The sequence below is a fragment of the Equus caballus genome, unplaced genomic scaffold (genome assembly GCF_041296265.1).
Source record: "Equus caballus isolate H_3958 breed thoroughbred unplaced genomic scaffold, TB-T2T haplotype1-0000019, whole genome shotgun sequence".
Lineage (NCBI taxonomy): Eukaryota > Metazoa > Chordata > Mammalia > Perissodactyla > Equidae > Equus > Equus caballus.
This window is the reverse complement of record NW_027222392.1, coordinates 157,024-184,171: the sequence shown is the minus strand read 5'-3', so window position 1 is coordinate 184,171 and position 27,148 is coordinate 157,024. Positions and strand designations below refer to the sequence as shown.

Sequence of the window (27,148 nt, the reverse complement as noted above, 5' to 3'; positions counted from 1 at the left end):
AACAACAGACTCTGCAGAAATACAACAGGTTATAAGAGAATACTACAAAAAACTATATGCCAACAGAATGGATAACCTAGAGGAAATGGATGAATTCTTGGACTCCTACAATTTCCCAAAGCTCACTCAAGAAGAGGCAGACAATTTGAACAGACCAATCACAAGGAAAAAGATTGAAACAGCAATCAAAAACATCCCAAAGAATAAAACCCCAGGACCAGATGGCTTTCCTGGGGAATTCTACCAAACTTTCAGAGAGGATTTAATACCTGTCCTTTTCAAGCTATTCCAAAAAATTAGGGAAGATGGAACACTTCCTAACACATTCTATGAGGCCAACATCACACTGATACCAAAACCTGACAAGGACACCACGAAAAAAGAGAACTACAGGCCAATATCACTGATGAACATAGATGCAAAAATTCTAAACAAAATTTTGGCAACCAGAATTCAGCAGTTCATCAAAAGAATCATACATCAGGATCAGGTGGGATTCATACCAGGGACACAGGGATGGTTCAACATCCACAAATCAATCAACGTGATACACCACATCAACAAACTGAGCAATAAAAACCACATGATCATCTCAATAGATGCAGAGAAGGCATTTGACAAGATCCAACAGCCATTTATGATAAAAAAAACTCTGAACAAAATGGGCATAGAAGGAAACTACCTCAACATAATAAAGGCCATATACGACAAACCCATAGCCAACATCATACTCAATGGGCAAAAACTGAACGCCATCCCCCTGAAAACAGGAACGAGACAAGGATGCCCTCTATCACCACTCTTATTCAACATAGTACTGGAGGTCCTGGCCAGAGCAATCAGGCAAGAAAAAGGAATAAAAGGAATAAAAGGAATCCAAATAGGGAGGGAAGAAGTGAAACTCTCGGTGTTTGCAGACGACATGATCTTATATATAGAAAAACCCAAAGAATCCATTGGAAATCTGTTAGAAGTAATCAACAACTACAGCAAAGTTGCAGGGTATAAAATCAATTTGCATAAATCAGTAGCATTTCTATACTCCAGTAATGAACCAACAGAAAAAGAACTCAAGAATACAATACCATTCACAATCACAACAAAAAGAATAAAATACCTTGGGGTAAATTTAACTAAGGAAGTGAAGGACCTATATAATGAAAATTACAAGGCCTTTCTGAGAGAATTGGATGACGACAAAAGGAGATGGAAAGACATTCCATGTACATGGATTGGAAGAATAAACATAGTTAAAATGTCCATTCTACCTAAAGCAATCTACAGATTCAACACCATCCCAATCAGAATACCAATGACATTCTTTACAGAATTAAAACAAAGAATCCTAAAATTCATAGGGGGCAACAAAAGACCCCAAATTGCTAAAGCAATCCTGAGAAAAAAGAACAAAACGGGAGGCATCACAATCCCTGACTTCAAAACATACTACAAAGCTACAGTAATCAAAGCAGCATGGTACTGGTACAAAAACAGGTGCACAGATCAATGGAACAGAATTGAAAGCCCAGAAATAAAGCCACACATCTATGGACAGCTTATCTTTGACAAAGGAGCTGAGGACATACAATGGAGAAAAGAAAGTCTTTTCAACAAATGGTGCTGGGAAAACTGGAAAGCCATATGTAAAAGAATGAAAATTGACCATTCTTTTTCACCATTCACCAAAATAAACTCAAAATGGATTAAAGACCTAAAGGTGAGACCTGAAACCATAAGGCTTCTGGAAGAAAACGTAGGCAGTACACTCTTTGACATCAGTATTAAAAGGATAGTTTCGGACACCATGCCTTCTCAAAGAAGGGAAACAATAGAAAGCATAAACAAATGGGACTTCATCAGATTAAAGAGCTTCTTCAAGGCAAATGAAAACAGGATTGAAACAAAAAAACAACCCACTAACTGGGAAAAAAATATCTGCAAGTCATATATCTGACAAAGGCTTAATATCCTTAATATATAAAGAACTCTCGCAACTCAACCACAAAACATCAAACAACCCAATCAAAAAATGGGCTGGAGACATGAACAGACATTTCTCCAAAGAAGATATACTGATGGCCAATAGGCACATGAAAAGATGCTCATCATCGCTGATCATCAGGGAAATGCAAATCAAAACTACACTAAGATATCACCTTACACCCGTTAGAACGACAAAAATATCTAAAACTAATAGCAACAAATGTTGGAGAGGTTGCAGAGAAAAAGGAACCCTCATACACTGCTGGTGAGAATGCAAACTGCTGCAGCCACTATGGAAAACAGTATGGAGATTCCTCAAAAAACTCAAAATAGAACTACCATATGACCCAGCCATCCCACTACTGGGTATTTATCCAAAGAGCCTGAAGTCAGCAATCCCAAAAGTCCTGTGCACCCCAATGTTTATTGCAGCACTGTTTACAATAGTCAAGACGTGGAAGCAACCTAAGTGCCCATCAACAGACGAATGGATAAAGAAGATGTGGTACATATTTACAATGGAATACTACTCAGCTGCAAAACAGAACAAAATCATTCCATTTGCAATAACATGGATGGACCTTGAGAGAATTATGTTAAGTGAAATAAGCCAGCGAGAGAAAGATAATCTGTGTATAACTCCACTCATATGAGGAATTTAAAACTCTGGACCAAGAACAGTTTAGTGGATGCCAGGGGAAAGGTGGGGTGGGGGCTGGGCACAAAGGGTGAAGTGGTGCACCTACAACATGAGTGACAAACATTAATGTACAATTGAAATTTCACCAGATTGTAACTAATCAATAACTCAATAAAAAAAAGGGGGGGAAGGCCCCTTAAAAAAAATAAAATGAAAAATAAAGATGAAGACAAACACAAAAAATAACCAAAAAAAAACAAAAGAAGAAAAAGACCCAAAAATGTGCTGCCTCCAGGAGACCCATCTCAGCTCTAAAGAAAAACATAGGCTCAGAGTGAAGGGGTGGAAGACGATACTCCAACCAAACGACAACCAAAAGAAAGTGAATGTAGCCATAATTCTATCAGACAAAATAGACTTCAAGCCAAAAAAGACAAGAGACAGAGATGGGCATTATATAATGATAAAGGGGATGATCCATCAAGAAGACATAACATTTATTAATATATATGCACCTAACGTAGAAGCACCAAAGTCTATAAAACAACTATTAACAGATCTAAAGGGAGAAACTGACAGCAACACCATAAGAGTAGGGAACTTTAATACCCCACTTACATCAATGGATAGGTCTTCTAGAGAGAAAAATCAACAGAGAAACGTTGACCTTAAATGAAACACTAGACCAGATGAATTGAATAGATACATATATAATATTCAATCCAAAAGCAGCAGGATATACATTTTCTCTCAAGTACACATGAAACATTCTCAAAGATACACTGTTTGTTGGGAAACAAAACAACTCCCAATAAACTTAAGAAGACTGAAAAGATATCAAGCATCTTTTCCAACCACAATGGTATGAAACTAGAAATCAACCACAAGGAGAAAGCTGGAAAAGTCACAAATATGTGGAGCCTAAACAACGTGCTATTCATTAACTATTGGAACAACAACAAAATTAAAGGAGAAATGGAAAAATATCTGGAGACAAATGAAAAGGAAAATACAGTGTACCAAAATCTATTGGATACAGCAAAAGCAGTACTAAGAGGGAAGTTCCTAGCAACACAGGCCTACCTTGAGAAACAGGAAAAATCTCAAATAAACAATCTAACAATACATCCAAAAGAATCAGAAAAGAAGAAAAATGAAGTGACCAAAGTCAGGAGAACAAAGGAACTACTAGAAATCAGAGCTGAAATAAATGACATGGAGAGTAAAAAGAAAATAGAAAAGATCAGCGAAACTAAGAGCTAGTTCTTTGAAAATATAAACAAAATTGACAAACCTTTAGGTAGAATAAGACAAAAAGAGAGAAGCCTCAAATAAATAAAATCAGAAAGAGAAGAAATCACAAACAATATAACAGAAATACAAAGGATTACAACAGTATTCTTTATCAATGTTATAAACTACATTAACAAAATGAAGAATAAAAATCACATGATCATCTCAACAGATGCAGAGAAAGCATTTGACAAGATTCACCACATATTTACGATAATAACTCTGAATAAAATAATTATAGAAGGAAAGCACCTCAACATAATAAAGGCCATATATGACAAACCAACAGCTAACATTATACTCAATGGTATAAACTGATAGCTATCCCTCTAAGAGCAGGAACAAGACAAGGATGCCCACGCTCACCCTTCTTAGTCCTAGCCAGAGCAATCAAGTAAGAAAAGTAAATAAAACATATTCAAACTGGAAAGGAAGAAGTAAAACTCACTACTTGTGGATGATGAGATTTTACATATAGAAAACGCTAAAGAATCCATCAAAAAACTAAAAACAAACTAGCAGAAATAAAAAATCAAGAATATAATCCTATTTACAATCACAACAAAAAGAATTAAGTGGGTAGGAATAAATTTAACCAATGAGGTGAAAGACCTATACACTGAAGACTATAAGACATTGTTGAAAGAAACTATAGAAGACATAAAGAAATAGAAGGATATTCTGTGCTCATGGATTAGAAGAATTAACATATTGAAAAAGTCCATATTACCTAAAGCCATCTACAGATTCAATGCAATCCCTATCAAAACCCCAATGACATTTTTCACAGAAATAGAAAGAAGAATTCTAAAATTTATTGGAAACAACAAAAGTCCCCAAAGAGCCACAGCACTCCACAGAAAAAAGAGCAAAGCTGGAGGCATCACATTCCCTAATTTCAAAGTATACTACAAAGCTGTATTAATCAAAACAGCACGATACTGGCAGAAAAGCAGACACACATCAATGGCTAGCCAAGAAATAAACCCATACATTTAGGAACAGCCAATTTTCAACAAAGGAGCTAAGAACATACAATGGAGAAGGGAAAGTCTCTTCAATAAACACTTTTGGGAAAACGGACAGCCACACACAAAAGAGTGAAAGTAGACCATTATCTTACACCATGCACAAAAATTAACTCAAAATGGATTAAAGACTTGAATGTAAGACCTGAAACCATAAAACTCCAAAGAAGAAAACGTAGGCAGTAAGCTCTTTGCTATCATTCTTAGCAGTATCTTTTTGAATATGTCTCCTCAGGAAAGGCAAACAAAAGAAAAAATAAGCTAATGGGACTACATCAAACTAAAAAGCATCTGTATGGCAAAGGAAACATCAATAAAATGAAAAGACAACCTAGCAATTGGAAGAAGATATCTGCAAATCATTTATCCAATAAGCGGTTGCTATCCAAAATATATGAAGAACTAAACAACAAAAGAACAAACTTTGTCAAGAAATGGGCAGAGGATTTCAACAGACATTTTCCCAAAGATATACAGATGGCCAACAGGCACATGAAAAGATGTTCAACATCACTAATTATTAGAGAAATACAAATCAAAACCACAATGAGATATCACCTCATGCCCATCAGAATGGCTATTATTAAAAAGACAAGAAATAAGAAGTGTTGGAGAGGGGCCAGTGCCATGGCCGAGTGGTTAAGTTCGTGTGCACTACTTCAGCAGCCCAGGGTTTTGCCGGTTTGGATCCTGGGCCTGGACACGGCACCACTCATCAAGCCATGCTGAGGTGGCATCCCACACAGCACAGACAGAAGGACATACAACTAGAATATACAACTATGTACTGGGAGGGTTTTGGGAGAACAAGAAGTAAAAAAAGATAGACAACAGATGTTACCTCAGGTGCCAATCTTTACAAAGAAAACAGAAGTGTTGGAGAGGATGTGGAGTAAAGGGAGCCCTCATACACTGCTGGTGGGAATGTAAATTGGTGCAGCCACTGTGGAAAACAGTACAGAGATTCCTCAAAAACTTAAAAATAGAATGTCCAGGCATGACATCAGCATCACGGCGGAGTGAGCTCTTCCCTTAGACTCTCCTCCCTAAGAAACAATGAAAAGGACATTCATAAACCAACAGAGGACAGGCACACAACACAAAAGACATCTGAGAGACCCATGCAGCCATATGTCTGAAGGTGGAGGTGCTGGACCCCCCAGGAGGAAGAAGGAGGAAGTAAGGGGATCTCCTCTCCCTCCCCAGCAATGACCTAGGGCACAGGACCATGCACAGCTCTGAGAAAAGAGGGGCCTGGGGGGAGACTCTGTGGGAATGCCTTCGCTCTCCAAGTTCCCTCACATCCCATAGGAAAGCTCCACAGAGGAGGCTAAGCTATTGTGGGGTTGTCTTCATGAAGCCAGCACGCCAGGAGGACAGACAGCGAGGGCAAAGAGAGAACACCCACGGGATGGCACATGCAAAAGAAGTGCCCCTCCCCCTGCTGGGCTCACAAGCTCAGCCAGTCAGCCAGAGCAAGGGACCCTGTCTAGAGTGCCCGTGCGTACATTAGCAAAGCAGCAGCTACAAGCAGGCAATCGCAGATGGGTCCTCTCAGCATAGATTCCAAAGGACAAGCACAGACACCAGGGATCACAGCAGGCTCAGAATACACAGCTCCTGAACCTCCTCCAGTGGTGGCAGGTGGAATCTGAAACCAGATACTATCTATGTGAAGGCATAAACCAACCCCATCAAATAGTATGAAGAAATATATTAATAGTCCAGACCAGAAGGAAAATGAAAAGCACCTAGAAATCAATCCTGAAGGCACACAAATTTACAATGTAAACGACAGAGAATTCAAAATAGCTAACATTAAAAAACTCAACGAGTTACAAGAAAATTCAGATAGTTCAATTAAATCAGGAATAAAATTGATAAACAGAGGGAATACTTCACAAAAGAGATTGACCCTATAAAGAGAAACCAATCAGAAATGTTGGAGATGAAAAACACAATGAGATAAAGAAAAATCTGGATACCCTGAATTACAGAGCTGACATTATGGAAGACGGAATTAGCAATCTGGAGGACCGAAATATAGAAAGGCTTCAGATGGAGGAGGAGAGAGAATTAAGACTAAAAAGAAACGAAGAAATTCTCTGAGAAATATCTGATTCAATTAGGAAATGCAACGTAAAAACTATGGGTATTATAGAGGGAGAAGGGAGGGAGAAAGGAGCAGAAAGTCTGTTCAAACCTGGGAAAGGAGCTGGAATTACAAGTAAAAGACGCTAACAGAACTTCTGATTACATCAATGTAAAAAGACCTACTCCAAGGCATAGAGTAGTAAAACTGGCAAAAGTCAGTGACAAAGAAGAAATATTTTTAAAGGCAGCAAGGCAGAAGAAAATAACTTACAAAGACCATATCAGACTTTCAGGAGATTTCTCAGCAGAATCTTTACAGGATATGAGAAGGTAGAATGAGATATTCAAAATTCTGAAAGACAAAAACCTTCAGCCGAGAATACTCTATCCAGGGAAAAATATCCTACCTATATGGTGGAGAAAGAAAAACTTTCCCACATAAACAAAAGCTGAGGTAGTTCATCGCCACAAGACACCCCAAACAGGAAATGCTCAAGAAGACCTTCATACCTGAAAAAGAAAAAAAAGAGTTCACAAAGCCTTGAGCAAGGAGATAAATAGGCAGCCAAAGTCAGAAAATTGCAGCTCTCTACCAGAACAGGTTAGCAAAAACTTAATTATGACATTAAAGATAAAGGGAAGGAAAACATCAAAAATAACTATAATCTTGTGATTTTAACCACAAAATCACAACACAAAACAGAATATGTTATGACCAACAAATCAGAGGAAGAGGAAAGGGATGGAACTGGCTTAGACCAAGGAAATAAGAGGCTATCAGAAAATGGTATATCTTATCTACGAGATTTTTTATACAAACCTGATGGTAACCACTAAACAAATAATCAGAACAGAGACACAAATGATACAAAAAAAAAGAAAACTGAGGGGCTGTCCCAGTGGCATAATGGTTAAGTTTGCATGCTCTGCTTCAGCCACCCAGGGTTTGCAGCTTCAGGTCCCAGGCACAGACCTATGCATCTCTCATCAAGCCCTGCTGTGCTGGCATCCCACATACAAAAAACAGAGGAAGATTGACACAGATGTTAGCTCAGCAACAATCTTCCTCAAGCTAAAAGAGAGGAAGATTGCTTACAGATGTTAGCTCAGGGCCAGTCTTCCTCACACACAAAAAAGAGAAAACTGAGAAAACCATCATAGTGAACTACCAAACTGAACTGGCAGTCCAAAATACACAAGATGAGAAACAAGGGAAATACAGAACTGGAAAACAAGTGATAAAATGGCAGCATTAAGCCCTTATATATAAATAATCACTCTAAATGTAAACGGATTGAATTCTCCAATCAAAAGACAGAGTGGTGGGATGGATTGAAAAACAAGACTCATCAATATGCTGCCTCCAGGAAACACTCTTAGCTCTAAAGACAAACACAGGCTCAGAGTGAAGGGACAGAAGATGATACTCTAAGCTAATGGCAAACAAAAGAAAGCAGTTATTGCTATACTTATATCAGACACAGCAGACCTCAAGATAAAAAAGGCAATGAGAGACAAAGGGGGCAGTATATAATGATAAAAGGGACACTCCAACAAGAAGACATAACACTTATAAATATACGTGTACCCAACAAAGGAGTACCAAAGTACATAAAGCAACTATTAACATACCTAAAAAGAGATATTAACAACAACATAATAATACTAGGGGGCCCCAACACTCTACTTACATCGATGGATAGATCATCCAGACAGAAAGTTAACAAGGAAATAGTGGAATTAAATGAAAAACTAGACGAGATGGACTTAATAGATATATATGGAACATTCTATCCAAAAATAGCAGAATACACATTCTTCCCAAGTGCACATGGAGCATTCAAAGGACAGACCATATGCTTTGAAACAAGACAGGCCTCAATAAATTTAAGAAGATTGAAATCACATCAAGCAGCTTTTCTGACCAAAATGCTATGAGACTAGAAATCAGCTACAGGAAAAAAGCTGGGAAAGTGACAAATATGTGGAGACTACACAACATGCTACTGAACAACCAATGGATCACTGAAGAAATTAAAAGAGAAATCAAAAAATATCTGGAGACAAATGAAAATGAAAATACACCACACCAACTCATATGGGATGCAGAAAAAGTGGTCCTATGAGGGAAATTCCTAGCAATACAGGCCCAGCTTAAAAAACAAGAAAGATCTCACATAAGCAATCTTAAAATACAGTTAGAAAATGAAGAACCAACAAAGCCCAAAGTCAGCCGAAGGAGGGAAATAATAAAAATCAGAGCAGAAATAAATGAAATTGAAACCAAAAAAGAAAAAAGAATAGTAGAAAAGATCAGTGAAACAGAGAACTGGTTCTTTGAGAACATATGCAAAATTGACAAACCCTTAGCCTGACTCTCTAAGAAAAAAAGAGAAAAGGCTCAAATAAATAAAATTAGAAATGAAAGAGGAGAAATTACAACACATACCACAGAAATATAAAGGATTATAAGAGAATACAATGAAAAACTATATAGCAACCAACTGGACAATCTAGAAGAAATAGATAAATTCTAAGACTCATACAACTTCCCAAAACTGAATCAAGAAGAAACAGAGAATCTGAATAGCCCAATCACAAGTAAAGAGATTGAAACAGGTAGCTTAGTGGGAAACTACTTACCCTGACAAGGTTACCCACTCAAAGCTAACAGCCAACATCACAATTAATAGTAAAACATGGTATATTTTTCCTCATGACTGACTTGATTTCTACTATTTCTACTTCTCCTTTTCCTTTAATGCATGGATCCTGCTAAACCTTATAAATCCACTACAATATAAAATAGGGAATGAATAAATAGCTCACCTGAGGGATGTTGACTTTCTGTGGCTCCTGGGCGAGTACAGAGGACTGTGGTTCAGCTGAGGGGACAGAAAGAAGACAGGGGTCCTGAGATTTAGCTGTCTTACAGCTCTTAGATTCACCTCCTCAAATCTCAGCACCCCAGTTGGGGATCATCCTCCCCATAGGCACAGGGCCCTCTGGGCCTTGAAAAGGCACAAGAAGGATCATAGACAGGCAGCAACACCTGTCTTTGTGTGATTCTGAAATGACCACGGAGCTGAAATCTGCAGTTTTTTACTGAGTGAACATAAGCTTTACTTGATTGATTTAACAAAAACGCATGCGTCCTTCTGAATAACAGAAAGAAATAAAAACAACCGATTAGTTGAATTAAAGTACGCCAAACGACAAGACACTATTCCTTCATTAAAGTTAACTTAGCAGAAAAATACTCAGTATGCATCATTTACCTATTTTTCTCAGTAATATTATTTAACCCCTGGTATACACAATCCACAGAAAGCCTAGTAAAAGAGATGGGAGGATTCAAGACATGAATTTTTAATTGTTCATTTCAGCTGGGAAGTATTTCTCAAAAGGCCCTTTTGATAGATGCTTTTGGTAACTTACCTGTGAGAGAGTGAACTGTCACAAACTGCGTTTCCCTGGACAACTCACTGATATTTTCAGGCCCAATGTCTTTAAATCTTTCAAAAGAGTTAGAAGTAGGCGACCTCGGAAAACTCTTCACAGATCATCATTCTTGGATCCTGTGACATCAGGATAATGTCACTAATGTCACATGTGGTGGTGGACATGTGTGACAGCAGCGCATCTGTAAATAGCGGGGGCCATTTAAGGGGACTGGAGACAGAACTTCCTTCCTCTGCCTGGTTGTCCCTTACCCCCAGACCTTGCCCTCACGGCTCTCCAACAAAGCAGCCTTTCCTGAGCAGCCTGCCCCTGGGCCACCCCAGCTCACCTGTACTTCCCAGGGACGGCCCAAATGCCCCACTGTCACACAGTGTGGTGGCTCCTGAAGGTGGCATCATCATCAAGTCTGGTTCATTCTGGGCAGCAGGATCAAGACCTGCTTCTGATCTTGCAAATCTAGCATCTGCTCCTTTCTGGGCTCTTGTCTCTGCTCTGAAGCTCTGGAGAGAGGTCTAAGGTCAGAGGGGCGCTCTCTTCCAGGTAAGACTCCCTCACAGAGGGCCCCTGCTTCCTGCCTCACAAGGGCTGGTTTGTTTCAAGGCAACTGGGACATGGATCTGAGAAATAAATTCATTTTAGGGGCAAAAAGCCTGACTCTTGGAATTCATTATAACGTTAGACTTCAAGGACAGAAAGCCTGACAATGCAGAGGGGGCCAGGCACCTCTGTCTGACCCAAGGGACCTGAAGAGACACTAGAAATCCCAGGATACATGTGACACACGGTGGGATTCCATCCACATCCTTTCCTTTACATCCCTGGGGACGCAGGGACAGGCCATGTTCCTAAATGCTGTGAAGGCTGTAATGCCAGTCTTGGGCAGGTGTGACATCAGACAAAACCTGAGACTGAAGCAAAGCACACCTGCCCTCGAATCCAAATTCCCTGGCTGGGAGCTCCTCACTCGAGCACATCGGGCCACCGACCCGAGCCTCGGTTTCTGGTGAAGTGGTTGTCAGGGTACATTAAACTATCCAGTAAAAAAAACAAAGCATCCTCTAACTATAACAGCAGTTGTCACTTACTTAAGGCTTCCTACCTGGCACTTGTCTAAAATAGTGATCTATGTTTCCAAACGCCGCCGTGAAACAATCATTATTAATATTTATAGATGAGAACCCTGACTCTCGCCCAGGTTCCTTCTGTCGCCCCTGCTTACAGGTGACAGAGCTGGCACTGACCGGGCCTGTAGTGCTCCAGAGCTCGGGCTCCACCGCAGACCCACGGTCACCGTCCGCCTGATAAACGCACTCCTCCCTCCCGCACCCACCGCCGCCGACACGGGCTTCTCTCCGGTCGGGCTGCAGGCGGGCTGGTCACACGATCCTCGGGCACCCCGGACCGCCCCGAACATCTGCGCCCCGGGAGCCCGAGGGCCGGGGTCTCCCCCATTGGCCTTAGCCGCTCTGACGGCCCGCCCGGGTTTATACACCGCCGCGGGGGGCGACGAGGTCCCAGACACTTTCTGCTCCCATCCCCAAGCACAGGCACACCCTTCCCAGCTAGTCCCTCGCCCTAGGCGCGCACCCTGCATTTTCCGAGCACACCCCAAAGTTCCCCAATGGTTCTCTGGAGTCCTGAGAAGACAAACGAGGAGGCTACGGCTGCACCTGCGCAGAAGGAGCGTGGCCTCCCCTTCCCAGAGTCCAGGCGGTGAACCTCACCTATTTAAAACTACATTTCCCATAGGCCTCCGCGTCTACATTTCAAGTCTCTCTTGGCCTTTCCGCGAAAGCGGGAGGACGGTGTTCTTAAATCTCTCCTGCCCAGGGTCCTCCGAGCCTGAAGAGGTTAAGGGTTAAGCCTGAACTCTGCTGTCAAATGCAAAGGGTAATCCGCTATTGGCTCGCGATTAAAATAGCATTTTTTTTCATAAGTCATTTGGAGGTAATTGGGGAAATTTGAATACGGATTGGATATGGAAAATATTAAAATATTACTTAGATGGTGTGAAAAAAATTTGGAGTTATGTAGGAAAATTGACTTTGTAAAAAGAAAAAGACATGATGACTGAAGTAGTTAAATTATACAGCTGTAAAATTATAATTTTACAATTTTTCAACCTGGGACCTCCACCCTGTTCCTTTACAGCCGCCGGACCCACCAACCCCTGAGCCCCATCCTGGCGCGCCTGGGGCCCAGTGTGCAGATTCTACTGAGGGTCTGCACAGGTGCTCCATGTCACCACAAAAGATGGCTGCACATGAGAAACACTCTAAGAGTTTTAAAAAACATTTGTCAGTATCCCATTAGAGGAAATACATATTCCATTGCTTTGAAATGCAACATGGGCTGCTCCTGAGTCCACAGGGAGTATACTCATATTGATTAATTTGAGCCTATCCAAACATAATTCATCCTTTCTAATCTAATATGGTAAGGATCCACCCCCTTATGTGCTACCTAGTTTCTGCTTTATTGGGCAAGATCTTGAGTTCCTTTTGTGTTTTTGGTTTTTTAATTTCTGGATTTCTTGCAATTTTACTCTGAACATAGCTGGTTTTTTATTCCCATTATGGGCCTGGAGCCAGTAAGGAAGTTTGGACAGGGCCTGAGGATAGTGTGTATCTCCTTCAGGGGTAACTTATACTAGGATCACCCCTTAGGATTTGGAGAGAGAGAGAGAAGTGAGAGAGACACTGTCAGAATTCAGTTACTCTTCACTTCTTTTTCTAAGCTCCTCAAAGCAGTGACTTTTAGTATACCTTAAAGGCCTTAAAATTGCAGAGAGTGTGGCAGGTACAACAAACTTGAACTGTCTAATAAGCCTCAAAGCTGTGCAGAGGCAAGTGTACACCTGCCAGGCAAAGTGCACAGAGTATAGAATATCTGTTCTGACCAAGTAGTAGTATATGTTTGACCATATCCTTCTCCTCTGATAATAACTTTGGGCTTCCTAGATGCTCGGTAAATCCATGTAAGTGAAGGAATACAATTTATTCACCTTAATCTTGACCTCACACTGAGTCCATTCTAGCAGTAATTGGGGGAGGTGTACTTACCTGGCATTCACCCTCATATGGGTAGTGATCATTTTATAAAATATTGAGGAACTTAATGTCCCTCTTGAAGATATTCTTGTATTCAAGCCTTATCTGAGTGAGTAATTGAGGCAATCTATTGAGAGCCCCAGTATATTGGATCACTTTTCAAAGTGTTCAGACACCTCCATCTGGGAACTGTTTCTCTCTATGCCTGTCAATATTAGATTAGTTTTATCTTTTTAGGGTTTCATGCAAAAGGAATCATACAGAGTATTTTTGTGTGGCTTTTTTTTTCACTCAGGATAATGATTTTGAGATTCATCCTATAGTTGAATACCAGCAATGAAGGAACAGCCTCACACAGGGAGAAACAACTGCTTATGAAATCAAGGGAGACTCACTGTGCCCAATGAGTTCAGCTATATCTGAATCCAAATACATGTAATCATTCCAATTTCCAGGTTCCTAGACTTTCCCAGTAAATGTCCCAAATCTCATCTAATACACCTCCTCAAATTGTGGATCTAATAGCTATTGTAATTTTTTGAAGAAATAATGTCCAAAACTTCCCAAAGTTGATGAAACAATGTTAATTTACACATCCAAGAAGCTTACTGAACTCCAAGTAGGATAAATACAAAGATATAGTTTTACCTAGACACATCATAGTCAAACTGTTGGAAGCCACACACAAAGAGAAAACCTTGAAAGAAGAAAGGGAAAAACAACTGAACATGTACAGGAGAGCATCAACATAAATAATATCTAATTGCTCATCAGAGAAGATAGACCCTAGAAGGCAGAGAAATGGCATATTCAAAATACTGAAAGAAAAAATGGTAACGAAGAAATTTTTTATCCAGCAAGACTATCCACTAATTATAAAAGTGAAATAAGGACATTCTTAAATTTAAAAAGACTGGAAGAATTTCTTGATATCAGAACTGAATTGTGAGAAATACTAAAGGAAATTCTTTGGGCTGGAAGAAAATGACATCAGACAGTACCTCGAATCAGCTGGAAGAAATTAAGAGAGCCTTAAGTAATAAATTTCTGGGTTTTAAAAAAAAGAATCTATAAATATATTTTCTCATTTCTTCTGTTAAATTCTTTAAAAGACATGAGATTGTACAAAGAAATAATTGTAACATTGTAGTATTGGTTTGGTAACATATATAGATATAATATATATAAAAATAATAGCACAAGAGGGGAAAGTAATAGAGTTACATTGGAGGAAACATTCTATATTTCATAGGAATTAAGTTAATATTCGTTTGAAATAGACCATAGTCAGTTAAAATGCATATTGGAATCCCTAGCACAGACACTAGGAAAATAGCTCAAAAACAGTAAAAAATATTCAATAGAGGAATTAAAATGATATACTGAAAGATTTATTTAGCACAAAAGAAGTTAATAAAGGAAGGACAAAGAACAAAAAAGCCTGAAGACATAGAAAACAAATAGCAAAATGGCAAATGTAACTCTGATCCTATCAATAACTGCACTAAATGTGAATGGTCTAAAAATCAATAAGAAGACAGAGATTGGGAAATTGAATAATAAAGCAAGATCCAACTACATGTGATCTACAAAAGACACATCTTAGATTCAAAGACAAACAGAAGTTGAAACCAGAAGGATGGAAAAGACACATCATACAAATAGTTACCAAAAGATTGCTAGAGGGTTGTATTAATACTGGACAATGCAGACTTTAAAACAAGACATATTATTAGAAGCAAAGAGGGACATATCCAAATGACAAAATGTCAATACATCAGAAAGATATAAAAATTATCAATGCTTACAAATCTAACAACAGAGCTTCAAGATACGTGAAATAAAATTTGACAGAAATGAAAGGAGAAAGAGACAATTCAACAACAATACTTGGAAATTTCAACTGCCTCCTGTCCATAATGGATTAAAAAGAGGAAAGACAATCAGCAAGGTTATAAAAGACTTGAACAGCACTATCAACCAAATTAAATTAAGTGACGTGTATACATCACTGCACTCAATGACTACAAAACACACATTCTTTTCAATAGCACATGGAACATGCTCCAGGATAGACCGTGTACTCAGCCATAAAATAAATTCAACAGATTTAGCAAGAATGAAATAATATAAAATATGTTCTCCAACCACAATGGAATGTGAGCTATCAAGAATGGAATATATTTGGGATATCCACAAACATTTGGAACTTAAATGACATCCATCTGAATAACACATGAGTCTGAAGTGAATGAAAATTTAAAAAATAGAATATCAAAGTCTATGGGATGTGCCTAAAGCAGTACTTAGAGAGAAATTTATAGTATTAAACACCTATAGTGGAAGAGAGGAAAGTCTCAAATCAATAATTTAAGTTCCCACCCTAAGAAAGGAAAGAAAGGAAAATAAGCCAAACTGAAAACAAGAAAAAGAAAGGAAATACAAAAGATTAGAACACATGTCTGTGAAATACAAAACACAAAAATCAATAAAACCAGAAATTGGCTGTTTACCAGATAAAGTTGACTATCCCTTAGCTAGCATCCCCAAGGAAGAGAGAAGATAGAATTTACCAATATCAGAAATTATAAAGGGCCACCCACAGAGAAATTAAAGGATTATAAGAGAATATTATGAACAACTTTATGCCACAAATTAGACAACTTATAAGATATTGGCAAATTCTTAGATCCAAATTTCCAAAACTGACTCAAAGAGAAATAGAAAATCTCCATAGATCTGTAACAAACAAGAAAATTAAATTAGTAATTAAAACCCTTTCAGGGAAGAAAAGCCCAGATTCGGATGACTCAACTGGTGAATTCCATTGACTATTAATGGAGCAAACAATCCCAATCTCCCACCATCTATTTCAGAAAATATCGAAGGAGAGAGCTGGTCTCACATCATTTTATTGGCCAGAGTTACCTTGATTTCAATGGCAAGTGAAGACATCACATGCAAAGACAAGACCACTATCCCTCATGAATATAAATGAAAAATCCTTAACGATGTGTTAGTGAGTGATGTCACCAAGATGGGGGAGTAGGAGATGTTAGCCTCTGTCCTCCCAGAAAGATCAACAATTAGACTGCTACCTACCCATGATCAAAAAGAGTTCTGGGAGAGCTCTAAAGCCCCCTTAAGAAACTCTAGCAACATAGCAGAACAAAAAATGTGAGAATAACCACACATAAAGAGAAAGAAGAACAGCTTCATTTTGCCTGCATCACCCCGTCCTTTAAGCTGGCATTACTCAGTGCTAAGAGGGAACTCCTCAGCTAGAAAGAGCTCTCCTTTCAGGGAAAGAGAGAGCAGAGTGAACGACCAGTGTCCCAGCCTTTCAGGGCACACATGAAGTACCCACTTTGGTTTCCCCCCACCCAGAGACTGGCAAAGCAGAGAGATATAGAGATGGCTAGGGACAGGGAAGAAGAGCAGGGTTTACCAATATCGGGCACACAGCAGTAAAGACCACAGCTGTGTGACCTGTTCTATAGATAACCTCTACGTGGAAGGGCAAGGGGAACAGTGCACTAAGAGAGATACACAGCTCTGTGGGAGCAGGGGAGGAGCAGTCTCTGAACACGTTCCAGGAAAGGGGTCACCTTCCATGCCAAGATGAACTTTGCATGAATAAAGATTTAAGTGAGGACAGACTGAGAAGAGTGAAGAGGGGAATGGGGTGTCGACCAAATTTCATCCACCTGCAATTTTACCTACTCAAATTTTATCTACCACGGCAAGAAGTTAGTATCTAATATTTTAAAATTACTTTTAAATACAAGTATTCGTACTAGTTATATAAATGGAGGTAAACACAAGAACAGCTATGATAGAAATGGCTCAAGTGGTTTCCATGGGGAATGGAACTGGGGGGATAGAAAGGACTGCGGTTGTGAGGTTGGGGAAGGCCTGTCACAGTTCTTTATAAAGCCTTCAGTACTATTTGATTTTAAAGGCACAAGTATGGATTCCTTAGATAAATATTAATTTTTAAGTGAGCTTTAAAGAATGAGTAAGGTTTCTACAAGGAGAAACTTGTAGTTTCTCAGTTTACTTTTCCTGCCACTCTAGTGCCTATGACCACAGCGCGTGGGAAAGCCCTGGCCCCGGCTTCAGAGTGGCTGTGGCTTCACGGGAACATGGATGATCTGTCCCTGTGGTACCACAGCATCACGTCTGCCTGCGATCCTGCTCTAAACCAGCAGCCTCTGTTACTGCCAGAATCCGAGCATCATCCCCCCTGGCAGTTCTTCATGCCAGGCCCCACCCCCTGGACCAGACTCCTGAAATGCTGAAATGGACCTGAATCCCTACTTTCTCCATCCCTAGTTCAGCCTCCCCTTTTTATACGTGGCCCACGTCAGCCTCTGGACAGCATCCACGATGCACTAGAACTCATTTGTACATTTCTGCCTGTGCCTCCTTCACCCGCTCTCTTCCTGCAGAATGGCTTGGCTGCTCCTTGGAGCTCCTGCAGGATCGATGTATCAGTTAGAGCAGCTCTAAGGAAACATCTGGTGAGGGGGAAACAGGACTCACTCGAGGCAATTACCAGACGTAGGAGGTACTGCCGATTTCCACAACCAAATAATGCACTGCACCAAGCTCCAAGGTAGGAAAGGGCAGAGATCCTAGAGCCAGGCTGCTGACGTTGGAATCCCTATAACACCACTTACTAGCTGTGTGATTTGGGGCTCTTGATTGAACCTCTCTCTGTCTCAATTTTCTAATCTGTAAAATGGGGCTACTAATGGATCATGGAGGATCCAAGCCGAAGATACTGAAATTGGTTAAGAGGTTCTTGCATTAATCCAGACAAAAAACAATAAGGGTCTGAACTGAGGCAGTGACAGGGAGGATGAAGCTGAGGAGACCGAATTAGAAAGTTATTTCGGAGGCTGAATGGCACAATTTGGTACCAAGTGACCATGGGGGATCAGGCACGAGAAGAAGGGGACAGGTAGGAGGAGAGAGAAACCATTTAAGTGTAGCTCCTAATTTTTTTATGAGGGTAGCTGAGTAAATGTGGATGCTATTAACATTGACAGTTCACAAGAGAGACTCATATTTGCTGTGTGTGTGGCAGGGAGGGGCATATTCCAGAGAGTTCTGTTGTAATGATGACATATCTCCTTTCATTTTCATCACCACACTGTGGTTCCGATCCTCAGATGATGAAAGTGTGTCTGCAGCCTGACATTTGTTACCTCACTTAATCCTCACACGAGCCCCATGAGGTAAACGTGCTGCTATTATCTCTGTGACGTAACAGGGTACTTGAGTCTCAGAGAGGTAAAGTAACTTGCCTAAGATCACACAGCACCTTGGCTGGGATTTAAATCCAAGAGGATTGGACTCCTTGAGCTATCAGCCTTCCAGTATTGCACACTGCCTCTCAAATACACTCTTCCAGAGAGGCGTCCTAGATATTTTCATCTGTGCAGTCCTCCTGCATGAAATAGTTCAGATTCTTCTACCTAATTTTCATTTGAAACTCTCCTTGTATACTCTAGAATTTGTCCCAGCTAGTGAAAAGTTGTTTTACCATATTATATATTTGTCACAGCTGCTCTATAAACCTGCATGTGTGCACTGTGTTGGCACGGTGTGGTTTCTGTGTCTAATTACAGTGTTGAAAGCTATGACATGCACAGATAGATATGTATATAGAGATTAGGAACACAGAGCGGTTCCCCTTTCACATAAAAGTGCATGTGCTGTAGAGGAAGAATAGCATATTTTTAACTCTTGAGCACTATTTGCTTAGCTGATAGGTAAGTGAAATGAGGGGGTGTTAGAAAGCTGTGAATAATGTTCAATATGAATATTATAGGTTACCTGGGAAAAAGGGGTTTTACAGTATAAAATGATACTGCCAAAATCCAGCAAAAGGCTTAAAAGTCCAAACCACTCTAAACATTGATTTGACTCAATCGTGCAAGTTAGAACATTCCATTTCCCCAGAAAGAAGTCATTCCTGAGAAAAACTGTGCAAATGAAATGTAAGAAGGAGATAGAAGAAAAAGTAAGATTGCAGATCCACAATGAACAGCGTCCACTTTCATCTTTTGGGAAATTTATTTCTACTCCTCAAAAAAAGAGAGCCACAAATAATGGTTTTCCCAATGAAACCACCCCAGCTGGATCATGCTAAAAAGCTTTCAGGAGGGAAGCAGTAAGTAAATTCAACTGTTCAGAGGCATTTGGATGTCATCCTAAAGCAGCAGCCCCAGTAATCGCTGCGCCATCAACAACTAAAAGGATCCAGACTATTAGATGTGGACAACAGAGAAATAATGGATGCTAAAGAGGTCGGAAACAGAAATGATGGCATTCACCCACTACATAGCTTCAAAGCGGATGAGGGGAAAATGGAGGCTCCATTTTCTAACTACTGAACTATTAAAACACACACACACACACAGACTGATAAATGCCAGTATCAGTTTTATCACGTAGGTGGTTAAACAGTCACTTTCTTCTTCAATATTTTGAAATATACAAGGACTTTGGTCTTCTACTAATTTCAGAGTTGAAGAGGCAGGACGGCTTCCTTCTCTGCCAACGTGCAGACTGGGAAGATTTGATGCTGGGGCACCAAAGGTCCCAGAACCTTGGAGGCAGGATGCTGGAACATAAGGCAGGCAGGGACGCACAAAATGTCTATCCGTGAGGGCTGGCCCCTGGCCGAGTGGTTAAGTTCGCGCACTCCGCTGCAGGCGGCCCAGTGTTTCGTTAGTTCGAATCCTGGGCGCAGACATGGCACTGCTCATCAGACCATGCTGAGGCAGCGTCCCACATGGCACAACTAGAAGAACCCACCACGAAGAATACACAACTATGTACCGGGGGGCTTTGGGGAGAAAAAGGAAAAAATAAAATCTTTAAAAAAAAAAAAATCTCTACTTTAAAAAAAAAAAAATGTCTATCCGTGAGCTTAAAGAATTTTTGGATAAGAACCAGTTCTGCTTCTCCAGCCAAGCTTTCGCTACTTGCCACGAACATTATGCTTCGGTAGCCCAGTGATTCTTGCAGTAAGGACCCACGAAGTCTGCTTACATCAGAATCAGCTGCATCCCTTGTTGAAATGCAGACGCCCAGGCCCCAACCTACTGAAGCAGAATCTCTTGAGGTGGGGCAAGGATTCTCATGCCACTGTCCTTGAGACTTAGCAAGGTAATTAATGTGACCAGATGTCGTGGTTTGACTGGGACAATCCGAAATTCCAAGATCTTCGAAGTATTATGATATAGACTAGGGGTCCACAAACTACAGCCCATGGACCGAATTTGGCTGCCATTTGTTTTTGTAAATGGGTTTTAATTGGAACACAGTCATGTTCGTTCATTTTTGTCTTTGGCTGTTTTGACCCTACAACAGCAAAGGTGGATAGTTGCCACAGAGACTGTATGGCAGGCAAAGTCTAAAATATTTACTATCTGGCACTTTACAAAAAAAGCTGGTTCACTCCCAATGTAGACCAAAGGTTTTCAACCATTTCTGCACATCAAAATCATGTAGGGATTTTTATAACACCACTTCCCCAGACCTAGTCCCAGAGTTTCTGAATCAATTGGCCTGGAGTAGGACTGGATATAGCTATCATTTAAAAGCCTGTTCAGGTGATTTTAATGCGTGGCCAGGAAGAGGCCAATTGCTCTAAGGGAGACTGCACATACTTTGGAACCAGGCTGAAAAGACTCTGCTCCATAATCCCTCCCTTCATAATCCGGCTGAGTGTCCTTGGGCAGCCCATGTAACTTGCATGAGTCTCAACTGCTTTATCTGTAAAACAGAGCTACCAATAGTCACTTTGTTGGGCGAGGTATTAGGAAGATGAGAGACAATATACACACACCTCCCAAGACAGGGCTTAGCATCCTGTGAGACTAAATAAATGGTACTGGCAGTGATGAGGAGGATGATAATGATGATAACCATGATAGAGGGTAATGCCTATGGCTTCAATAATGCAATTGGATATACATTCATTAAGCACTGTCTGTGTGCTCTGGAAGGGGAAACCTTGATAAATAAGATGTGATGACCACCTGAAGGAGCTCACAGTCAAGTAAAACAAACAGGTACGTAAGATAGTGACAGCAAGAGAAAAGAAAAACGGGCCAAGAAGATGGAAAAACGAGTCACAAAAGAGAAAGTAAATTCTAATAAATATAGACAAACATGTAAACTTCAGCAATAATCAGGGAAATCAAAAACAAAACTCGAATGAGACATTTTCTCCCAGCAAATAGGCAAATATTAAAAATATCCCACCTTTACAGAAGCATAATTTTTACAGGCTTTTTAAAGGGTGAATTGGCAGGTTAAAATCTGCACACTTTTCAAATCCTCTATTTCCCTTCTAGGTATGTAGTCTGGAGAAACACATATGCTCTAACAGACCTGTGTAGGAACTTTCACTGTGGCATGGCTGCAGCAATGTGAACCATCTAAATACCCATAAGATGGGGAATGGCCAACTAAATCTTCTTGCCTCCATTCTATCTAATTCAATGCTAAAGTATTTTTTAAAGTGATTTAAATGCATACCGGTACAAAACGGACAATCACACAAAGTACTCTGTGTCAAAGATGCAAATCATAGAAAATGCCAGAACATAGGTATAATAAAGCACACACATGCACACTCAAAACAAAACTTTACTTTTTTATCCATGTATGTGTATGTAAATTCCCAGACAAGATTCCTTCTGGAAAGGAAAGGTAGATTTTGAGAGTAGCCTAGAGGAGATCTTTCACTTACTATATTGTTTGAATATTTAATAAAGTGAATGTATTCATGTACTGCTTATGTACATCTTTTAAAAGAAAAAAAGCCACCAGACAATAATTGAATGTAGTGAGTATTATTAGAGAAGTATGTGTAAAGTATGATGGGGGAACCAAAAACAATGCTGCTGGGGTGGGATGGAGAGGAGGAGGTGCCGCAGAGATAGGGTAATGCTGAGCTAGGCCTTGAAGGAGAAGATGTTGGTGGCATCCCAGAAAGAGAGGGGACCATATGCAGGGGCTCAGGGGCATGGCATGTATGCTTTCATTCATTCAGCCCATTATTCACTCAACAAACATTTGTGGAGTGTCACCTCTGAGCTCAGGAGTGTTTCAGGTGCTGGAGAGACAGCAGGGAACAGACAGACAAAGGTCCCTGCCCGCACGTTGCTTCTCTTCTAGTCTTTCTAGATAGATAATATGCAAGAAACAATCAAGACGCATAGTGTGACGGGGAGTGCTGTGCGGAGAATAATGCAGGGAAAGGAGGTGGGAGATGCTGCGGTGGGAACGGGGTCCCCTACTTTAGTTGGGGTCACCAGAGAAGATTGTGCTAGGAAGTAGCATAAACAGAGAGCTGAAGGAGCTGAAAGAGCTAGCCATGGGGACAACCAAGGGAAGAATGTTCCAGCCACAAAGACAGCAGGTGCAGAGGACCCCATGCAGGGCTGAACTTGACGTGTCCCAGCGATCACCAGAAGGACAGCATGGCTGGAGTGGGTCAGCAAGAGGACAGAGAGACGGTGGATGGAGGCTGGGAGGTGTCGTGCAAAGCTTTGTGAAATGTGGAAAGGATTTTGACTTTTCCTCTGGGCGGGGTAGGTGGGGGTGGGGAGCGGTCACCGTAGGCTTTTAAAATGGGAAGTGGCTTGATTCATTATATGTTTCAAAGATACCTCTGGATGCTTGACTGAGAAGACTCCAGGGGGCTAACGTGGAGGCAGGGAGACGGGAGCCTCCGGCATTTGCAGGGTCTGCTCAGGGCCTGGGCAGCTGAGTCACGGGGCATTGGGTCACTACATACAGGGGTGGGAACACGGAATCTCAACAGCACATGGACATCACTGGCCTCTTCCTCGGGTAGCAGCATCCTGATGCTCTTTGACCGACCTGCCTATACCCTTGCAGGACCCAGAGGAAGAGTACAAATGAAGGGCCATATACCACATGCCTAGGGATTTGAAAGTTATAAAGCAATCTATTAAAGTGTCATTTAAAATATGTACTATCCTCCTATCTTCATAATGACTCGGAAGGCCAAGTTCAAATTTGGAATCCTCTGACTTCTCAGATTTTCTTGCCAGAATATAGCAGCATAGGGAGAGCTGGCTCCTGGCTTATGGCTCCCGGATCCCTACCCTCAGCCTGTTCCCCACTTCTCTTCCTACTCCCAGCTCTGCCCATCACTGTAGGGGCTTTTTGTACGTGTGTGAGTACATCATAACCTGCACAGTGAAAATGGGTGGACAGCAGTCTTTACATCCCCTCTGGCTTTCATGTGCCATGTGCCCTCGGGAGGACAGATCCAGGGAAGAGCCAACTTGGGCAGGGAAGTCCAGGGTCTCCATGACCAAGAGAATGGTCCAGAAGGGAGGGTGCAGGTTGATGTGGGCAAGTGCCCTTGGCCTGTGGCCTCCTTATCCCCTGGGAAGACGTGATGGGAGAAGGACTAGAGCGGAGACTTCTAGGGTGGATGACTCAGTGCAGGGATGTTTTCTGCATGGGCTTAAGAATGGCGCTGCCCTCCTCAATCAAGCCAGCTGAGCTTAGGTCACTGCTCCTTACCCAAGGGACGTGGGACACCTTGGTTGGTATTTCCTCTAAGAAGCTACACAATGGTGGTGGGAGGTGGTTCTTAGGAATTTAAATCATGAACGGAGGGGCTGAGGGAAATGTCTTGGAGCTGGTTTGTACCAGCCACAGGGTCTTGAAGAGACTGTCGCTTAAGTCCTATTCTCTGGATTATTGGAGGTCTCCTGGTTCCAGTCCTTTCTTAGGCTTCTTTGATCAGCTATGCCTTCCATTCCATGAGCTTTATAAGGCTTGCACCATTCAGAGATAGTTACTGTGCCTGTAACCAAGAAACCCCACAAAATGCAGGCTGTGTTACAAAGAATTCCATGTGCCACATTAGAGTGGTTGAACTTTAGTCTGCAGAAAATTGGAGGCTTTTAAACAGAGAGCTGGCTTTTTTTTTTTTTAATGTCTCTAGAGAGACACAGAAGATGGGCTGAAAGGGAAGAAACTCTGTCTGGCCTTCCTTGCTCTTCCAGCACTTCAAACGGTGGATTAAACAGAGGCACCTATTATGAAATATAAGTTCAACTTCAAGAAGGAAAGAAGAAATCTTCAGGGTAGGTAGGTGAGAGAGACACCAGGAGACTGGCGATGAGCAATTGAGCTCATTTTCAGGCAAGAACAAAGATTCAAGGCCGACTCCCAGGAATTAGAGATCGGGCAGTACAACATCAAATCCCAGTTCAATTCTAGAAGACATTATAGAACAGATGGTTTCTGAGCAGGGAGAAGCCAACGGAGGTTCAGTATGACCAAGTCATGCCAGACTCCTGTCAGCCCCAGCCTGCTCCTGTATAGCTCCATGAACTGGAAGTCTTCAGCAGTCAGATGCATATTAGGTGCCTTGGCCTCACCACTAGTGTGGTCTTACTAACGCTGCCCTAAACTTGATATACGTGCCCTGATTCCACTCAGTCAGCTTTTCCCTAAGCCTATAAGGTCTCTTAGTCTCTTGCTGAAACCATTATCTCAGCCCACCTGTACAGGGTCTTGAAATCCTGTTAATCCCTTGCAAAGTTCTTCCTTGAGAAAACTCTCGCTTGAGAGACTGCCCTTGGGGTGGATGTCTGCTGTCTCTCCATGACCAGCATCCACTTCCCCTTGTGTAACAGTTTCGTATCTGGCCTTGATAAAGGACCCTTCCTCCACTCCCACTTCCGTGCTCAGCTCGGGGGAGCTCACTTTGTCTCCAGCTCTAGAGCCTATCTTTATCATATGAGCAAGGAGCTGCCACTGAAGAGTTTTATTATGTCCCTATGAAGACAGAGTCAATGGCAGGATCATGTGATCAGAGATGCATCTGGGTAGAATCCCTCTGGGTGCAGGGTGAGGAAGAAACTGCATGCAAGAAGACCAGCTGGAGGACTGTGGGGAGTTTTGAGGAAAGAAATGGCAGTTTGGACTAGCATATTGGCAGGAGGTAGAAGAGAAGTAGATCGACTCAAGTGACTTTTAGGAATTAAAGTCAACAGGCTGGTGATGAATTGGATATGGGGGATGGAGGGAGAAAGAGATGTCACAAATGATTCCTAAGTTTGCGCTTTGTGCAAGTGAATGGATCACGGTGACTTCACCGATAGAGGGAAATTAGAAGGAGAAGCAGACTCAAGGAAGGGAGTCATGAAGAGCATGGCTTCAGTTTGGAGTATTTTGAAACACCTAAGAGAAAGTGTTAAGAGGCAATTGGATATACAAATATGGAACACTGAGGATGTATCCGAGTTGGAGATATTAACTTGCCAGTCCACGTAGAAAGCCAAACACGTGCATTATATCAGTGAGGGGAGAAGAGCGAGCCAGAGACCAACCTCATAACTGTCCCCTCTGTGTTCCCTCCGACAACTCTCTCTTTCCATCTTACATTTATGCTCTTGGTTTTTCTACCGCTCAAAATGCATGTACCCATGACTTGTTCCTACTTAAACCCAATATTCCCCCCCTGCTAATTTCTGCAGATGGTATTTTGACTTTGTTAAATATTTTTCATGGCAGAATCATAGCAATGCCTTGCATAGAGATGGCAAAAGAGATCTGGGCAGACGATGAGGCTAATTCTATTTTGTCTTTTATTTCTTCTTGAAATGGAGACACCAGGCATCTGGAATCTGAAACCCTGTACTCTATGTGTCCAGACCTCCTATTCCATACTTCATGAAGCATCTCCAGTTTGGGAGATTACACATTAGGACAGGAATGGATGAACTAGTTTACGTCCTGTGGACAAGGGTCCGGCACAGAGAGCAGGCTGGAAGCCATGCAGGATGGGGAGCAAGGTAACTTGGGGATATTATCTGACTTATTCCATGTGGTCCCAAGAATAAGGGCAGGATCCACGACTTAAACCTCTTGTGTTCTTGGGCCAGGACAGGCTTGTTACAAAGCGGGCTTCAATAAATGTGTGTTAATGACTCTGCAGATGATGAATATACGGAGCAGTGATGAGGTCTGGCTGAGGATGCTGAAGATGTCATTCAGACATCCTGGCATATATTACCCTTAAGTGCTGCCTCGGTGGTTGGGCATCTGCACTTAGAACCCAGCAGAGTCTTGCCCCTGATATCAAGATATCCATGGGCCTGCCTCCCGCCGTCCCTCCCTCACCCTACCCTCCTCCCAAGAACCTGTGGAATTCAGTCAGACACCAGAGACTCCAGGAAGGTCCTAGAGAAGAGGCGATCAGGGGTGAGACACTCCCAATCATTTATTGCAGCTCTCATTGGCTTTCCTAGAATCAGCCAGAGCTGAAATCTGTTTGTGGAACCTGGGATTCTGGATTGCGGGGGTATGGACCCAGGGAACATTTATTAAGCAAGACTATATGCAATGTCCACTTAATTCTCACTGCACACTGGCGTTCTTATTACTTTTGCTTAGGGAACTGAGGCTCAGAGAGGCTGAGGTTGTCCAGCCTGCAAGCAGTGGAGCATGCATCAAATCGAGACCAGCCCAATTCCACAGCCTGTGTTCATTCCACTCAACTTCACAGCCTCTCTTCAAGGTCT

The 27,148-nt window shown here is 41.5% G+C and overlaps 1 protein-coding gene across 8 annotated transcripts in view; it reads right to left on the bottom strand.

Annotated features, from left to right (window-relative positions):
• Nucleotides 1–27,148, bottom strand: part of LOC138922928 (uncharacterized) — a 255,997-nt gene that overhangs the window by 138,047 nt on the left and 90,802 nt on the right. For 2 of the 8 annotated variants that reach the window (XR_011436041.1, XR_011436045.1), the window contains exons 1-3: nucleotides 12,088–12,203; nucleotides 10,477–10,681; nucleotides 9,868–9,923 (exon numbers count right to left, since the gene is read on the bottom strand). The exons of 2 other annotated variants lie outside the window; for them this stretch is intronic. The gene's annotated coding sequence lies outside the window, so the exon portion shown is untranslated. Of the gene's footprint in view, nucleotides 1–9,867; nucleotides 9,924–10,476; nucleotides 10,682–10,828; nucleotides 11,001–12,087; nucleotides 12,216–27,148 lie in introns of those variants that run through there. 4 more of the 8 variants (XR_011436044.1, XR_011436046.1, XR_011436040.1 and 1 more) reach the window with 3 other exon arrangements.